Genomic DNA, 17,504 nt, shown 5'->3' on the forward strand with positions numbered 1-17,504 from the left:
GAGAGTTAGGATGCCTGTAGATCAGCCATAGCACCATACAATGAATTCAATAAACATAATTCTATTTAATATGATAGATATATAATATGATATTTTGGTCCTCACAGCCTCCTCCAGCCTCCTCATCCAGACAGAAAATCAGCCACCCTGTATGTCCCAGACTTTAGTAAGCAATCAATGCAGCACTCTTTGTAAGTGGACAGTTTGAATCCTACTTTCAATGAATTCTTGAAATCTGCTTTTCACAGGTGCTTCCCGTGCTTCCAGCAAATCAGATTAAAGCTTTAGTATGAGAAAGTAATATATAACATGTTGATGAATAAAACTAAATTAGATTTAGTTAAAATTGAATTATCTTTGAATAGATACTCACAAATTACTACTTTTGCTTGTTTGCCAATTGTCAATACTTCACGTTAATATTTCTTACAGAAGTCAACAGAGTGCAGAAAAGGATATAAACAGACTGTCAGATTCAGTGTATACAGGCCAAAGGAGCATAAAAACTTTCTTTTTGTCATACACAGACAAATCTTTCCACTATTCTAAATGTCACTGGTGCTGTAGTAAGAGATGATTCAATACAGTGGAACATCCTATTTCATGCTGTTTGATTTCTGCTGTGTGATACTTTTTATTATAGATCAGTACCTTGGAAAAGTAACTGGAGTTGTGTGGTTTGTTAACTTAACAGACAAAGTATGTCCCCATCCAACACCATATGCTTAAAAAGGATCAGCTACTGCTTTATCCATCTATTTATTACTAGATAACAAATCAAACTACCTGTTCTATTTACATAACATTGACAGATAAGTATGTAACAGGCCACCGAGTAAGAGGCCCGATATCAATACAATGATCAAACAGAAATTGTTATTCAGCAGGAAAATTATTCAGCACTTCAGGTAAAGTGATGTCATAGTTGTACATCACTCTACATAGGCAGCAAGGAGCAGGTTAACAGCAGTGATGCTCAGGAATTCATTAAAACATCTTTTGCATCTGTTATTTGGCTGATGAAGTGTTTAGGGAGATCTGTAGTTTTCTAGGCATCCTTATTTTGAGCACAATTAATTTTTTCTCAAGGACCCATCACAGCTTTGGTTGAAACAAGTCAAGCCTGCTTCTGTCTTTTCTGTAGTATTACATACCTATTGCAAGAATGAATTTGGATTCATTTTTTTCTGCACAACTTTGAATTCTATAGACACTCATCCAGCCCCTTAACAGAGGAACTGTTTTCCACCAAAACCAAACTGTCCCACAGTCCAAGTAAGCCATACAGCACAATCCTCCATGAGCCTATGCTGTCAGTCCTCTCTCTCCTGTTTTACTGCCTGCTTGCCACTGTTGAGCTGTTAGATCTCTTCTGAGCACCTTCTTAGCTTAACCAGCTTCTTGATTTTGAGGGAGCCTGGCAATAGCTGACAGGAACTACTCTAGACAGGCAGTATAGATAGGGACTGTTTCACTTTGGGTCCTTCAATACATGTCAAACTCAAGGACTTTCATAGAGAGACTTTTGCCTCCTGACTCATCTTCTTGCTAGGTGCCTCAGGACATGAAAACCATATCCTGAAAAAATAAATAAATAAATAAAAATGGAGGGATTGAAACATATTTCATTGTTTTGGCTACTTTGAACTGAAAAGAAAAATATGCAAAGAGTTATTAAAGTTCATGGCCACTCTTTGGACCTGACCCTGAAGACAGATAATGTGATTGTAGCCAGTATGTACCAGAAGGGACCATAAGGATATGTGCAGCCCCCCTCCACTCCTACACACCTACAGAGGAGTTCTCAAATACAGCTGTCTCAAAAATGCTGGTAAATGTAAGACATTAGAAGTTCAAGGAAGCTATGACATATCCACTGGTAGTGCTTTCTATTACTGCTGCAACAAAACTGGCCCAACATTTTCTCTTGTGTAATCTGCAAAGACAATGTAGATGAGCCTAAAAGCATAAATGAAGATACAGAAAGTATATCTGAGATACAGTAACTCTGGGGTTTCTTGGGGAATATCCAACTGGCATTTAAAGTATGGAAACTGTTGCATTTTTAGATGATAACAAACCATCACTGCTACTCTCTAACTATGGATGTAGAATAAAAATGGTCTTGAATGGCTAACCCACTGACAAGCAGATCCAGTAGACAAGCTCCCTCTGTTTTATTCTGGGAACGTTTGCCTTGTTACCCACACTCTCCTTCATCTGTGATAAGCATAAGTTCACTGCAGATCAAAATCCAGTATCTTCACACAATGAATTCAGGTTTTCCTCATAGCCTACTCATTCTAAACCAAGCAGAACAGACCCACAGCAAAATAGTTCTGTGTGGGTCTTTCAAAAATATTACAAAAATAGCTTAATGACTGGAAAGCCTGAGGAGTTCATGACAGTTACACAGCTGCTTCTACATGCTGTAAAGTAGTTCCAGTATCATTGTCTGTACCTAATACAAAAAGCCACAGCAATAGTACTGTTCACAGTCCTCCCACACCCTCGTCTGATGTGTTTTCTCTGCGGGAAGGTTGTGATGCTCATTACAGTACAATGGATACTTGTGGAAGGCCCATCATGTTGTCATGCGCATCTGGACAGACATAGGGAGAGGGATGCATTCTTGCTGCATGCGGACAGTGATGGGGGCAAGGTTACACTTCAAGTTTTTGGCACTGTTGTTGATGCTGTTGATAGCTTTTTCAATGGAAACACTGTTATTAAAATATTTTCTCCACCCTTCTTTATTTCTGGAGACTCAAGAGAGCTGGCAGCGAAATGTGGGAATTCCAATGTTCACATATTTTAAATGGTAAGAGAGATGATGTTTTCAAATGACCTTTTCATAACACATTTTGAGAAATTTGCCTTATGCTTCACTGTAGAGTCTGAATTTCTTACAGAATGTATCTACGAACTCTGGATTATTAAGGAAATTTCTTCCCAGTTTGTTTGTAAGTCTATGCAGCAGTATTGGTCAATATTTTCCTCCAGTAATGAGAAGTTCAAGCAGGATTGTATCTATCAAATTAATAAAAGAGAGTCAGGAGAGAATTTTGAAATGAGAGTAGTGCATGAAACAGACAGTTCCAGTTTCTGGACAATATATCATTCTAAATGAGGGACATCTGTAGCCCAAGTTACTTTGTCATTGAACTCCAAAGTAGAAAAATATAGCTTATATCAGGCCTTAAAATGCCATTCCAATTGAAGAAAAATACTAATGCATCTCTCCCTATATTGATGAAAAGACGTATCTCAACATCATTTATTTTTCAGAAGCTGTAAATAAATATTCTTTAAAAAATATATGCGTTTATTTTTAAAAGACTATGATTACCACCTTTAAGATTTGGAAAGCATCTAGCCATGTGTCATGTCCTTTTCTAACACAATAATCTCTGGCATTTCTCACTATTTTGGTGGTCTGCACAGTTTATAGACATCTCCAAGCTGGAATTGCAGGGAACATGCCCTATTACTGTTATTCACAGACTTCATTTAACCCAACATATAGGTCATGCATCCAAAAAGGCATTCCAAAAATCTTTTAAGGGCTGTGCCAAATCTGTCACATTGCACATACAACCATCATTAGAACCTCCCCTCAGGCTCACTGCTAAATGAATACTGAAAAGTTTCTCTGGTTAACAGTACTTAGTCTGTTCATTTCAATAACATACTTCCCTGCAGATTCTTGTGACCTAATACTGTATCAGGATGGGATACTACTGTGTGGCTGTAAACAGTGAATAACCTTTTATAGCAAAATTAGAGGTGTATTAGAAGCACATTAGCAACTCACTTGTATGTATTTGTCTTAAATTCCACCATCAACCCCTGTTGAAAAGAAGATTTGAAAGTGTTATCTGGTACCTGGTAATGAGTGGTGTCCCTCAGGAGTCTGTCCTAGGACTGGTATAGTCTAATATTTTTATCAATGACATAGACAGTTGGACCAAGAGCACCCTCAGCAAGTTTGCAGATGACAACAAGTCGAGTGATATAGTTGATATGATAGAAGGAAAGGATGTCATCCAAAGGGATGTGGACAAGCTTGCACTTGGGTCAGGGCAATCCCAGAAATAAATAGACTGGGAGAAAAACTCACTGAGAGTAGCCCTGCAGAGAAGGACTTGGAGGTTCTGGTGGACAAAAAGCTCGACATGAGCCAACAGTGCACACTTGTAGCCCAGAAGGACAACTGCATCCTGGGCTGCATCAAAAGAGGAGTGGCCAGAAGGTTGAGGGAGGAGATTGTCCTCCTGTACTCCACCCTTGTGTGGCCCCACTTGGAGTGCTGCATCCAGGGGCCCCCAGCACAAGAAGGATGTGGAGTTGTTAGAACAGGTCCAGAGGAGGGCCACAAAGATGATCAAGGGGCTTCAGCACTCCTCCTACAAAGAAGATAGGCTGGAAGAGCTGGGGATGTTCAGCCTAAAGAAGAGAAGGTTCTGGAGTGACCTCATCGCAGCTTTCCGATACTTAAAGAGGGATTATAAAAGAGATGAAGAGCAACTTTTTACTCAGGCAGATAATGACAGGACAAGGAGAAACGGTTAAACTAAAAGATGGGAGATTTAGGTTCAAGGTTAGGAGGAAATTCTTCACTCAGAGAGCAGTGAGGCACTGGAACAGGTTGCCCAGAGAGGTTGTGGATGCCGCATCCCTGAAGGTGTTCAAGACCAGGGTGGATGAGGCCCTGAGCAACCTGATCTAGTCAGTGGTGTCCCTGTCCATGGCAGAAGGGTTGGAACTAGGTGATTTTTAAGGTCCCTTCCAACCATCCTATGATTCTATGATACTGAAAATATTTAAAATTGCCCACACTCTGATAGATTGCAATGGTTTAGAAGAAGTTACTTTACTAAAGTAACTGACTCCATACAACTGAAATTATTTTAACCCATCAGCAAAGTAACTTATTATTATCATGGTATTTTATCAGAAAATTATTTATAGACATGTTATTCTATTAGATTTTTCTCGTAAGAGAATAATGTAGCAGTTTGTGTTCTCTTTAATCAAATTTACACTTGTATTCTGGTATGTGATAAGTACAGGGAAGGGAAGGGAAGGGAAGGGAAGGGAAGGGAAGGGAAGGGAAGGGAAGGGAAGGGAAGGGAAGGGAAGGGAAGGGAAGGGAAGGGAAGGGAAGGGAAGGGAAGGGAAGGGAAGGGAAGGGAAGGGAAGGGAAGGGAAGGGAAGGGAAGGGAAGGGAAGGGAAGGGAAGGGAAGGGAAGGGAAGGGAAGGGGGAAGAAAAGAAAAGAAAAGAAAAGAAAAGAAAAGAAAAGAAAAGAAAAGAAAAGAAAAGAAAAGAAAAGAAAAGAAAAGAAAAGAAAAGAAAAGAAAAGAAAAGAAAAGAAAAGAAAAGAAAAGAAAAGAAAAGAAAAGAAAAGAAAAGAAAAGAAAAGAAAAGAAAAGAAAAAAAGAAAAGAAAAGAAAAGAAAAGAAAAGAAAAGAAAAGAAAAGAAAAGAAAAGAAAAGAAAAGAAAAGAAAAGAAAAGAAAAGAAAAGAAAAGAAAAGAAAAGAAAAAAAGAAAAGAAAAGAAAAGAAAAGAAAAGAAAAGAAAAGAAAAGAAAAGAAAAGAAAAGAAAAGAAAAGAAAAGAAAAGAAAAGAAAAGAAAAGAAAAGAAAAGAAAAGAAAAGAAAAGAAAAGAGAAAAAAATAAGACCCATAGTTCCACACACAAACAAAGCTTCTAAAATACTTTGATCAAGGTAGTAAACACTGCAAAGAGTACTGCTAATTGCATCTTTAAATATTCTTGGCTCATCTCCCACATCGTAAACTTAGTTATAGCAGTTTAAGCTACTAGTAACTGATCCTGAGAATGTGGTCTCATATAACAAATACCAATGCAAAGAAAAGAGGAGAATCTCTGGCATTTTGCTAGGCTCCAACTGCAGTTTTGCAAGAATCTGTAATGCAGTTATTCCCCAAGAATCATATTACCACACTTTCAGCTGTTTGTGAAAGCATTCTTTCTCTCCATTTGCCATTCTCATGTTTAAATAAATGTGTGTAGATATATGTATGTGTATGTGTGTTTATATAAAATCATTCACATCAATATAAATGGCAGATTTAGAAGTATCCTAACATTTATAATATTGCCAAGTTTTGCAGTTTGTCAAAATCACAGCCATTAGGACAGCTAAGCATCCATCTCAAGTTCTCATTATTTGCAGAAAAATGTTGTGGCTTTTGCTACGGGGAGCTCTCTTCAGGGATAATGAAATATTTGGAATAAACAGATGAAAAACAAAGCTTTCAAACATAATCAAAATGCTGACCTACTTAGTAGAAACTAGGGAAGTTTGAACGCAGTCCCAGGACAGAGTACAGCTATTGCTTTTTGTCAGGGAGGAAAGTAGAGTTGTCCGAGTATTGTGAGCTAAAAAATAAATGTTAGTTCTGGACAATGCATGCTATGGGGCTAGAACAAAGTAGCAAAACTTTCTGATTCTGCTTTCAGTGGTGTAGGTTCCACCACATGCTCCCTGAAGGCAGCAACCCCAGGAAACAGGGATTTTCATGTATCTGGTAAAGGCAGTACAGGCTTCAGGACAAAAGCAGCCTTCTCATCTCCTATAGCTTGATGCTCTAGGCAACAATCTACTTTGCTTATGCTCAGACTAGTTTTACAGTATAAACAGGAGAAACAAGGTAATGGATATCCAGACAAATTTATTAAATCTGATATGGTCATCAGGACCATTACCTGAAAGTAAATAAGTGTTTTCTGAGGCTTAGCAGTGAGTGGGAAACAGAACTGTTGATAGGTAGGATCACATATATATATATATATATATATATATATATATATATATATATATATCTCCATATATATATGTATATATATGTGTATGTATATATAAAAGGTTTTATATATATAAAGTTATTCTAAACTTTGAAGTTTTTCATGGATACAGCTATTTTTAAGAGAACCATTCATGGCATAAGACTGCAATGTAATAATCCCACTTCTACTGGAAGTATCAAAAAGAAATATAGCAAGACACAGGTAGTCCAACCACATCTTGGAATGTGTTAGCTTTTTTTTTTTTTTTCAGACAGTAGGAAAAACAGTTTTACAGGAGATGTTTCTGTACTTGATTATTGATAAGAGAGATAAATGAGTTGAAAATATAAGTGGCAGGAGACAATATGTGTTCTAAAAGCCTCTCACTTCCCCTGGGAAGAGAAAAGATCCCAAGTTAGCACCAAAGACTTCAAGCAAAGGGACTGTCCAGCAATAATACGTGTGTTCTCACTTGCTTAGAAGGAAGAGAAAGCAAGTCAGAGAGAAAGGAACTCTGATTTTCTGCCAGCTGCAAAGCAGGCAAGCAACCCAATTGATGAAATCATCACCACTATCCCCTGCCTGCTGGGCACAGGCTGCTGGGATCAAGCAATGAAGGTGGAGTCTTTCAAGTGGAAACTGAGGTGCCTCATGCCATGTGACCCAGAAGACAGCCAAAAGCTGCCTCATATTCATGGGCTCATCTGTAATTGCAAATCAGATTAAATCTGGTTTGTAATCTAAGAAAATAAGCACATTTTCTCCTGTCCTGGAGAGCAAGTTTTATTCAAGAAAACTTTACAATATTGTTTGAAGCTGAAGGGGTCTTTCATTTGCAATAACGGTAATTGAGTAGAAGAAACAAAGGCATCGATTTATTCTTATGCCTCCTGCTAGCTTTTTTTCTTTGATTAGTCAGATGTCTAAATGATAATGACATAGATGGTTCATGATTACTGCCAAGAATGTTCTAAATATTGTTGACAAGCTGAAGGACAACATGTTGTGTGGATAGCAGGTCAGACTAGAGAAATCTCAATTTCAAATTTCTAATATGTAACAGTTATCTGGGTCACATGTACCAAGCTTGTTATTCAAGTTTGCTGTTTAAAAGCAACAAAATCATATCCATGATTTATCAAGTAAATGATAAATGGAATCATTCCCATCTTGAAAAATGATGATTATGAAATGATGGAAATTAGACTCCAAGAACAAAATTCAACCACTGTTTTTTGCAAAGATAAAAAATAAAGTCTTTCTTTCTGTTTTAATAGACAGGAGGTACATGCAGTGTGAGAAATATAAACATTTCAATTTATTCCAATCAAAACATGCAACAAACTCTGATTACAATTATGACTATGCCAGCTTTTTACTTTCACATACAACTTCCACATATTATCTCCTCTTTCACAAGTGAAGTTTGCAAACCATTTGTAAAAAAAATGAAAAAAATAAAAAAAAATAAAAAAAAATCTAAACTATACATTGTATGTATGTTCTTAAGCTCAAGAACTTGAGAATTTTAAATATTTTACCTCTCTCCTTTCCTTCCCCCTAAAGAAACTATTCATTTAAACTTATTAAAATGTGATTATTTTTTATTAATATTCCCTAGTAATGGATTCCCTAGTAATGAATGAAATTAAAGTATGGACATGAATCCAATATTCTGTTCACCTAGGTGGCATATATTTTGTTTGTTTGTTTGTTTGTTTGTTTGTTTTTTGAAGGAACCCATTTGAAGGGAGTTTCCTATACACACATTAGCAGAGTTGCAAGTCTCTGTTATGTTTTCTGTGGACTCAATGAGCTATAAAATGTGGAAGAAAAATGTGACACTAATTCCTACAATTCACAAAAGTTTTTTCAAGAAATTGAACTGTGATCTTATACAGAATAAATTGGTACATTTTATCCCTTGTAGAATGCACTTTGAAGATGTCTAAGAAAGAAATACAGGTGATGATTTTCTCTAACCCCACACAGATGGGGGGAAAGTGACTAAAACAAGAAAGGAGAGTAAATATTATAACTCAAATATTGAGATGACTCCAGCAGAAAGTATAAAATAAGTTATTGAGGAAATATGAGGAAGTTAGAACAATGCACTGCTACATTTAGTGAACGCACACAGAGGGACCTCGGAGCAAATCAGTAAAGTTGTAGATACAGAGAAAGATGGAGTATTCATGGTTTATGTATACTGTAGGAAATAAAGAGAACAGATAGATATCACTATCAAAACCTGATTGTATTTAGCCAAGACCAGTGAAGGTTCAGGTTGGTTACAAAACCAGTTTGTCAAAACTTTATACCAGAACCGTAAAATATAAGGCATTGCAGATAACTCTCATTTACCTTTACACAGTATTGAGTGCAATCCACAGAGTTGCAAATAAACATATTGTGAGTGGATGAAGGCCATTCCTCATTTGGCAAAGATGCTCTGTGTGCCCCCTGACAGATGCTCAACCTCTCATGGTTTTTAGAGCATAATTTGCAGCTTTTTGAAGCTGTTTGACATGTGATCAGTTCTAGCAGAACCAAGTCTTGATGCCACGCTAGGAAAATAAAGCAGACAGGAGTAGACAAATGCATCTTTTAAAACTACATTAACAGAAACATAGTAACGGATTCCTTCTATTGTTCAACATAGAACCATAATAATGAGATCCTTCTACTATTCATATCTTACCAAAGACATCATTCTTTTTCCAGAGGGAAAAAAATATCTGTAAAATTCCTCTGTCAACATCAGCATTGTACCATTTTACTATTGCTTTAGGAATAGAAGAGTTGGTCAAATAATAAACCGTTTGAACATCAGTGTAGTTATTTGTAGTGCTCATCCACTAAAACAAAACTTTGCAATTGAAAAATTTATTAAAAAATAATTTAACCATGAAAAATAGTGATGGCATTATGCCTGCCTATTTGAAGGAATGAAACAAAACTGAAAATCCTTTGAAGTCCATGCTTACAAAATAAGTATGAACAGAAAACATGATATTATTGCCTCAAAAACAATCTTCTGAACAAGGCTAAGGCTGTCTTTGTTGGGGGCTATCAAAATCTTTTTGTTGACGTTTGTTTGTTTTTGTACATGTGCTTACATTTCCTACCCTCTAATGTCCCTCTGAGTGCTCAGTGTTGTCACCCAGAAAAATGTGAAAGAGGATTGGTAACTCTCTACATCTCAAATGCACAGCAGCCACAGTTTATTTGAAATGGACCGATTGGATTTTTCATACTTGGGCTAATCTACTAAAGATTAGCTTTCATCAATGGTCATGACAAGCATCTTCCAGACATTTCTGTGTGACTGGTCTGCTCTAGCACTGGTGCCAGGCTGATGACTTGAGGTGTCCCCAAAACCACTAAACTGCTGTTTTCTGAGACCTATCCCCTAGAGTTCATAAACTGTCATCATCTAGTCTAAATACTTATCCCAGTTGAAAATACTGAATACATATTCTTCCAGAGGTGGATGCAGGGAGGTAGCCCTCCTGAAAGGACTCTGGTCACTAAAGGTAAGCAAATTAATAAATCAATGCAGAACTGATTACTGTACTCCCAAAAGCTGTGGGGCCCACAGAGAGCTCTCTCCCTCCAAGGAATCCCACTGAAGCCAGATAAAGTGAGAGTGTGAAAAGCTTTTGGCAGAAGGAAGGCAGCTTTTGCATGTCTTTTGTGAGTCCATCTGCTCTTTCCTGATATCTATCAGAGCATTTATACACCTAAAATGAAAGATATCCTTGCAAATAAATCAACAGGGTTCAGACTACTGTACAATAGTGATGTAATTAGACATGTCTTGAGAAAAAAATATAAATGCATATTTTTATATTTTACATATATTCACAAGGAAAAACAAAATTACAAAGTGACTCAAATAAATTAAAAAATAATAATAATAAAAAAAGTCCATCCAGTAGTTTTAAGCCCAGTCCACTTGTACTTCAATAAAGGAACAAGTCTCCTCTGCAGCCAAGCATGATGAGAGGAACTTAGAATACCAACCACAAGCTTTCAAATAAAAGTATAGATTTATCTTGAAAGTTAAGAGATATTAATTCTTAATATGTATTTCTACTTGTTATTTGCTCCATGGATTCAAGGTCTTTAAGTTTCATATTTTCAAACAAAAAAAAAATCTTTAATGCTTCTTTAAAAAAAAAAAAATAATAAAGCAAGTATTTTCAAACAATTATGGTTCCAGTAGACCAAGTTTCAAAACTGTATCAAGAATCACAAGATTCAGATGAAAATATCACGCTTAACATTAAATATATAAAATTTTGACATTTTATAGAGGAATCAATGGAATGGAATGGGAATCAATGCAATAGAACTCAGTGAGCCCAGCACATGTAGGAAAAATCAGAATTTAAGGTCTACCAGTAAAATGACCTGGCAAAGGTGTTCTTGTGGAGGTTCTTTCTACTGTGATATGAAGTCTTGGCTCAAAGAAGTGAAGACAATGAACCCTGTGGTTCAAATGATGGGAATACTAGGCAGTTCTGGACTTCTGTCTGAGTTTAGACAAATGTTTAACTGGAAGACTAAAATTAAAGCCTGGAAGGTGTTTTAAGTATCTTTTTTTTTCTTTCTTTCTTTCTTTCCTTTTTTTTTTTTTTAATGCTTGGAAAGGGATGATTTCTCACAAACTGATAAATAAATCCTAAAAATACTTTTCTTAAAATAAGATAATCTTCCCCTAAATCAGTCAGGAATTAAGGTTTTCATGAATTCTATATACAATATATTTTTGATTTTTTTTTATAAGGAACTTTGATATATATGTTTATTACTACCCACTTTTGTCACAGTAGTACCTCAAAGCCTCAGGATTAAGGCCCTGTTTGTATGGAGGGCAGTAATAAACCAAAAGGCAGTCCAAGAAGTCTTACAGTCCAAATATATGCACGTCTCCTTGGAATGTGTTATTGTCACAGGAATTGTCTAAAAGACTAAAAGGGGCTTTGTTTGTATTTAGATTTCTCTCTTTTCTTAAGCTGTTTGTTTAGAAATGGGTCACTTAGCATAGCAGATGTTTCTTCAACACAACATATTTGTGTCACAGATGAAGAAAACTTTCCAACCAACTCTCTTGTTTTAGTCACTATAATTTAGCAGTCCATTTTATTTCTTTTTAGAGCACATAAAGCAATTAACTAAACATTTCAGTTGTTCATCTGTGTTTTTCCACCACCTGTAATTTGTACAAATAATCTGATATGGGAATTTTTAGTACTGTCATAATAAAAAAATATAAACTCTATGTGAATGTGCAGTTTCAAGCCACCAGAAATTATTCAGGAAACATCACTTAGCTGGTTTATGCACCAGAATGTAAATTAGGCCTCCTTTTTTTCCCCCAGTTACCAGTAAAGCTTAGGCATTCACTGCTTTCATTTGACTTCGTTCCTTTTTTTTCTTCTGTTGCCATGGAAACCAGGGTGCCAGTCAGTCTGCAGAAGAAGCTGCCATTGCAGGTGGTTTGCAGATACTGTATTAATAAATAAAGAACTAAATAAATAACCGGGACCCATATTTTCCTCAAAAAGACAACAGTAAAAAGCACATCACTTAGCATTTATGCTGTTGGCTTGTGTAATTTGGCTATGGAGACTTTATAGAAAACGTTTATTGCCTTAGAAAATAAGCATGCATGTATTCTTGTACCTGGCAAGCCCATTGTGTATATTTACAGCCTTCTCTATATCAATCAACTAAAATATTGAAACAACATAAACCAATTGAGTTGAAAAGAATGAATCTTAAAAAGAAAGGGAGAATGAAAGAGAGAGTGTGTGAATACGCATGCGCTACTGATTTATTCATGTGCATGTTCAGTTTATGTGCTTGGAGTTAATACCCATTTTGGATCTTAGCTGTACAGTGATTCTGTTGTTCTGAAGAGATTTAAATTAATGTAACCTTGATCTAAGAAATTAAAATCAACTTGAAAAAATATAGAAATAAAACTGTTTTAGCTTGGTTTTAAGCATCAGAAAAATAGTCTTAGGGGAACACATTACCAGTCTTCCTGAGAATCCCCCATATCCTTAGAACATTTTTGTCTAATTTCAGCCATGTCTTAAAAATTGATAGAAATCCCGCAGGCAATTATTCATGTAAAATATTTTGTAGAAAATAAAAATTGGGTGAAGAGATCAATGCTACTAAAAAGGAAAGACAAGGAGAACTCTTCTGTCATCTATTCCATTTGGTATGTTTTAACAAGTTGAGCAGTCTCAGAAACAAAAATCAAGTACACAGAGAGGTGTTATTTCAATTCTCTCCATCCAAAATAGTCTTTTATTAGATAGAAAAACTTGAAGGACTGCATGGCTTACAGTTTTACCTGTGATGCATCTTAAGTCTTTCCCGTATAAAGCAAACTCTACAGTTATTACTTATTTAGGTGTTCATAACATCTTAGGAAAATGTATCCACCTTTTTTCTTCTTTATTTTTTTTCTCTTTTTTAATGGTTTTGATTCCTCTCATATTTCTTATACAAATTAATGTTAGCATTATTCTTCTAGGGAAAGAATAATCTGTTTGAGCTTTCCCAGTAGACTATTGTCTAATCCAATGACATTCCAGCAGAAAAATACACACATACACAAAAACAACGGACCTAAAGGGAAACATATATGAAATTTTAACATTGAAGTCCACATGAATTTTGAGCATACACAAGGAAAGGAGGACGAGAAGGATGAGAGAAACAGAGGACGAGAAGGATGAGAGAAACAGAACAATTTTTGGAGATGGGAAGTTTCAGAATGAAAAGAAAGTTGAAGGAGAAGGGAGACCTGGAATAGCTCTGTATTAGGAATGAGGCCAGGAGAGATCAGGATATTGAAGAGGATTATAGATTTCATGGGGCTCTGTGCTGAGTTAGAGGAACTGTTCCTTTCTTTTTCTCTTTTTTTCTACCCCAGATACCCAGGGCAATAGGAAATCCCTTCAGCCAATGCTCTTCTAAGGTGTACACTCCTGAATTATAGGGTCACAACTCTAATTCTTCCCTTCACTATCCCATGCTTCTTAAGCAGCTTTTTCCTCCATTAGTCTGCTGCCATGAGCAACAACCTATTTGGCTTATGGTTTCATATTTTTTGATACTTTTTCCCTAAGTACTTTATTGATAAATGCTAACATGGAAAAATGAGCTCAATGACCCTCAGTTCTGACTCAGTATGTTTTTTCTCACTTTAATAATATATCTACCAGGAAATAGATAGAATGAGAAGCATTGTTTGGGGCCTGCTTTTGTTTGTTCGTTGTTGTTGCTGTTTGATTGTTTTTTTTAATCAACAGAGCTCTAATACTACCTGACTAGCAAAAATAGAGCATAAAATAAAAGCATTGGAAACTGTGGATAACTCTTTCCCTGTATAGTTTACTTCATACAAAAACAGTGCCAAACCGTGCATTTTTTATCTTCTTATTCCAGAATTTATCCAAGTCTCACTTCTTATAAAGGCTTATATGGACTCTAGTGTAATTGGAGGTAGCTCACTTGTATCTACAGAGCTTGTTGACAAACCAAAAAAGAGAGCCCTTTATAGATACACTCTGGTCACTAGAGAAAAGATTTGATGCTGAAGAAGTCAATATATATGAGATAGTTAAATAGGTCATTCATGTTAACAAATTTCCAGAAGTAATATTTACAGTCGATTGAGAAAAAAGAAAGGAATTTTGTACAATGGATCAAATGACAGAAATCAAAATGTTGACCTTGCATTACTTTTACATGAGACCTTTTTTTTAAAAAAAAGCTCTGATTTGGAGCTGCAAGTGGAGGGCTTCTGGAAAACAGACTGTTGTTTCTGTTTTCATTATTTCTTTCTCATTTCAGTCTGGAATGTCACTTGGTTGCTGAGATCATTGCACAACATGAATTGTACAGAAAACCTCTCATTTCTGTAAGATAAATGTGCTGTTATATTTTAAGTTGAACAGGCAAGAGCCTTCAAAATTTGTACATGTAAATGGAAAAACGCTTATGTTGGTGGAGAAATCTAAACCACATCCTTTTGTACTCTAACCATCTACCCACTAATAGAGAAGAGTTGTCAGAGAAGTATTTTAACTCTGAGTGTGTCTGAAGTTTCAAAGAGGCTGTTCTTTTTCTCCTCTAGTCACTACATGTATAAGCAAAATCTTGGAAAGTTTTATTTTCTAGGCAACAAATAAAGAAATCTCTACTAAACACCCCCATTTAGGCACAAGTTGAATTTAAATAATGTCACCTTTACAAAAATTATGATTGCCAGCTGCATGTAGTAAAAAAACTGAGACAACGCTGAGCATCTCTGAAACATACTCACCTAGCAATCCACTACTTTCTTCTTATATCCACAAGAATCATGAGCATTTGGAGACAGGTAATCCAAACTTTGATTTAATTTAAATTTGGATTCTGTTCAAGTCCATCTGTACTTAATGTAAATGTTAAAGTGTCCAGAAACAAATATGGATTAGAACTGGCAACCCTCATCTGTGCAAAACTCCCTTAAAATCAGTGCAAATGTGCCTCAATTAAGTTTCTGGGCTGGACTTTACTTGGAATTAGAGATAATAAACATGTGTTGCATGTTTTATAATATTTGTCTGTAAAATTTTCTCAAGAGACGATCTGAAATACATAGTGTATGTCTTAATGAGAAGAGAGGAGAATTTGGTTTTGATTTTGTTTTATGATTGTAAGAATATTGATGTCATAGCCTAAAATGGAAAAAGTACACTATTGTGTTATATAGCATTATATCGCATAATTTAACCTCTTGCTGAGATGGAACAGAAGACAGCAGGGGGCCTTGATAGTTGTTAACACACTATTATATTTTCATGGTTTATTTTCTATGCTTGGTAGAACTCTGGAAAACAGATGGAAGGCGACCATGTAGTCCTACAAATTTCCAGGAAACTCTGGTTATATAACTTATACTAGTCTTTTCACCAAAAGTCCAATTGCTACTGAAGTCCAAAATAATAGTGAAGAATCTTCTGAGCAGAAGAAAGAGCAAATGCTCAAAGGTTGCTCTTCAAGGTAAATGATAGCTACTCAGAAGTGGGGAGAGATATGGAGAAATGAGATAACAAAGCAGCAGTTGCTGTGGGCCAAAAGGCTGCCTACTTTCACTGCCTCTATGTGTGAAAGATTTAAAAATTAGCTCCATCAGAGTCTGCAGTTTTGGAAATACTTATACTTGATTTAGCAAGTGGAAAACATATATTGGTCCCTGTGACTACCAGTAGGAGGACCTCTGCCCACCAAGCAGGACCAGTTCAAGAGGAGCAGCCAAGAGTACTAGGCTTCTCAGGTAGTTTTGGGTGCATTATCATGGCTCAGAGGAGGTGTCCTGTGGTTTGATTTCTCTTCACAGGTAGTGTTTTGAAACTGTTGGACTTGTTGGACTCCTTGTGGAGTCTTTCAGTGGGCATTTCCAGAGGCTGCTTTGGGGCCAGTGAGATAACTCCATGCTCCCTTCCTATAGTCACTGGAAGAAAGAGAATTCTCTAGAGGAACAGCTAGATCCTGCTGTACCCACTCTGAATCATGCTCTGGAGAAGCGTTGCTTGGACTATCAAAAGTCACCTGGGACATTTATCTCGTTAGTAAGCTACAGCCTTTCTCAGAATTTGCTTTGTGTATTTCCATATTTTTCTCCTGGCTTTGTAAGGTAAACAGAAATGGTGGCATAGATTCATTCCTTCTCCAAGGTGACTGATGCCAGCAGAGTTCTATTCCAGGAGAAACTCAATCCCATCACTTGTATTTATTCTAACTCTGGATTAACTTTTATTTCTTTGTTTTCATTGCTGTGCTATTTAATTAGATGTATTCTTACAAAACTCGCCTGGGGCTTTTTCCTTTCCAAAAGAAAGATGGTGTGTGATTTTTTTCAGAAACATCCAAGTGACTTAGGAGTTGAAGTCTCCCCAAACGTTAGTGGGTGGTTTCTGAAATTCAGAATAATGACCCCTTGTCCAGTAGTTAAAAACGATGTCAAATACCCACAGCCTCTGCATTTGATAGGCAGTATGATGTCTGTCAGCACATCACTGAACCTATTCCTAGGCAAGTAGTAAATCAAGGACAAGATTGGTTCTGATATTTTAAATACAGATCATTTTCAGTTATTGAAGGTTAATGTCGGTTTCCATGAAGAGGCAAGGGAAGATTGCAACAAAGAAAACCTGGAACACAGTAATCCTATTTCCTGTGCCTGCCACCTACTTTTACAGCCAGCCATGTAATATATTTTTGGCAACCTAGCTACACCATTCCACTTATATTTGATGTTTTTTAATGTAAGTGCTAAGTGACTTCAGTATTCCCTGGACAAGCTGCAGCATTCCTCACTAAGCATTGAGCACGGATGGCTTCTCAGTTGCAATAGATGGCACAGGGCCCACACTGAATATCAGCAGGAGTATCTGCACTGCTTTCCATAGGCTTTTGATCATATCTGTGAGGAGAGTATGCATTTGGAAAAACCTTTCCATGGCTGCCTGGGAGTCAAGTGAAACACGACATGAACAGAAAAGAAGTGTCTTGAGTACACATTTAGGGGCAACAGGAGCAGCAGACCTCTGCTTTGTGGTGGCCTGGGAACTCCACCACATTTCCTTTGGGAATCCACCTGAAAGAAAACAGAG

General features: G+C 36.5%; 1 long non-coding RNA gene across 2 annotated transcripts in view; it reads right to left on the reverse strand.

Annotated features, from left to right (window-relative positions):
• Window positions 1-939: 939 nt before the first annotated feature.
• LOC137854373 (uncharacterized) overlaps window positions 940-17,504 on the reverse strand; it is a 127,773-nt gene continuing 111,208 nt past the window's right edge. Inside the window, exon 7 of one of the 2 annotated variants that reach the window (XR_011095117.1) lies at window positions 940-1,578. This is a non-coding gene — a long non-coding RNA (uncharacterized lncRNA). Of the gene's footprint in view, window positions 1,579-10,221; window positions 17,489-17,504 lie in introns of those variants that run through there. The other variant, XR_011095119.1, reaches the window with a different exon arrangement.

Source organism: Anas acuta, chromosome 3, assembly GCF_963932015.1.
Source record: "Anas acuta chromosome 3, bAnaAcu1.1, whole genome shotgun sequence".
In the NCBI taxonomy this organism is placed as follows: domain Eukaryota; kingdom Metazoa; phylum Chordata; class Aves; order Anseriformes; family Anatidae; genus Anas; species Anas acuta.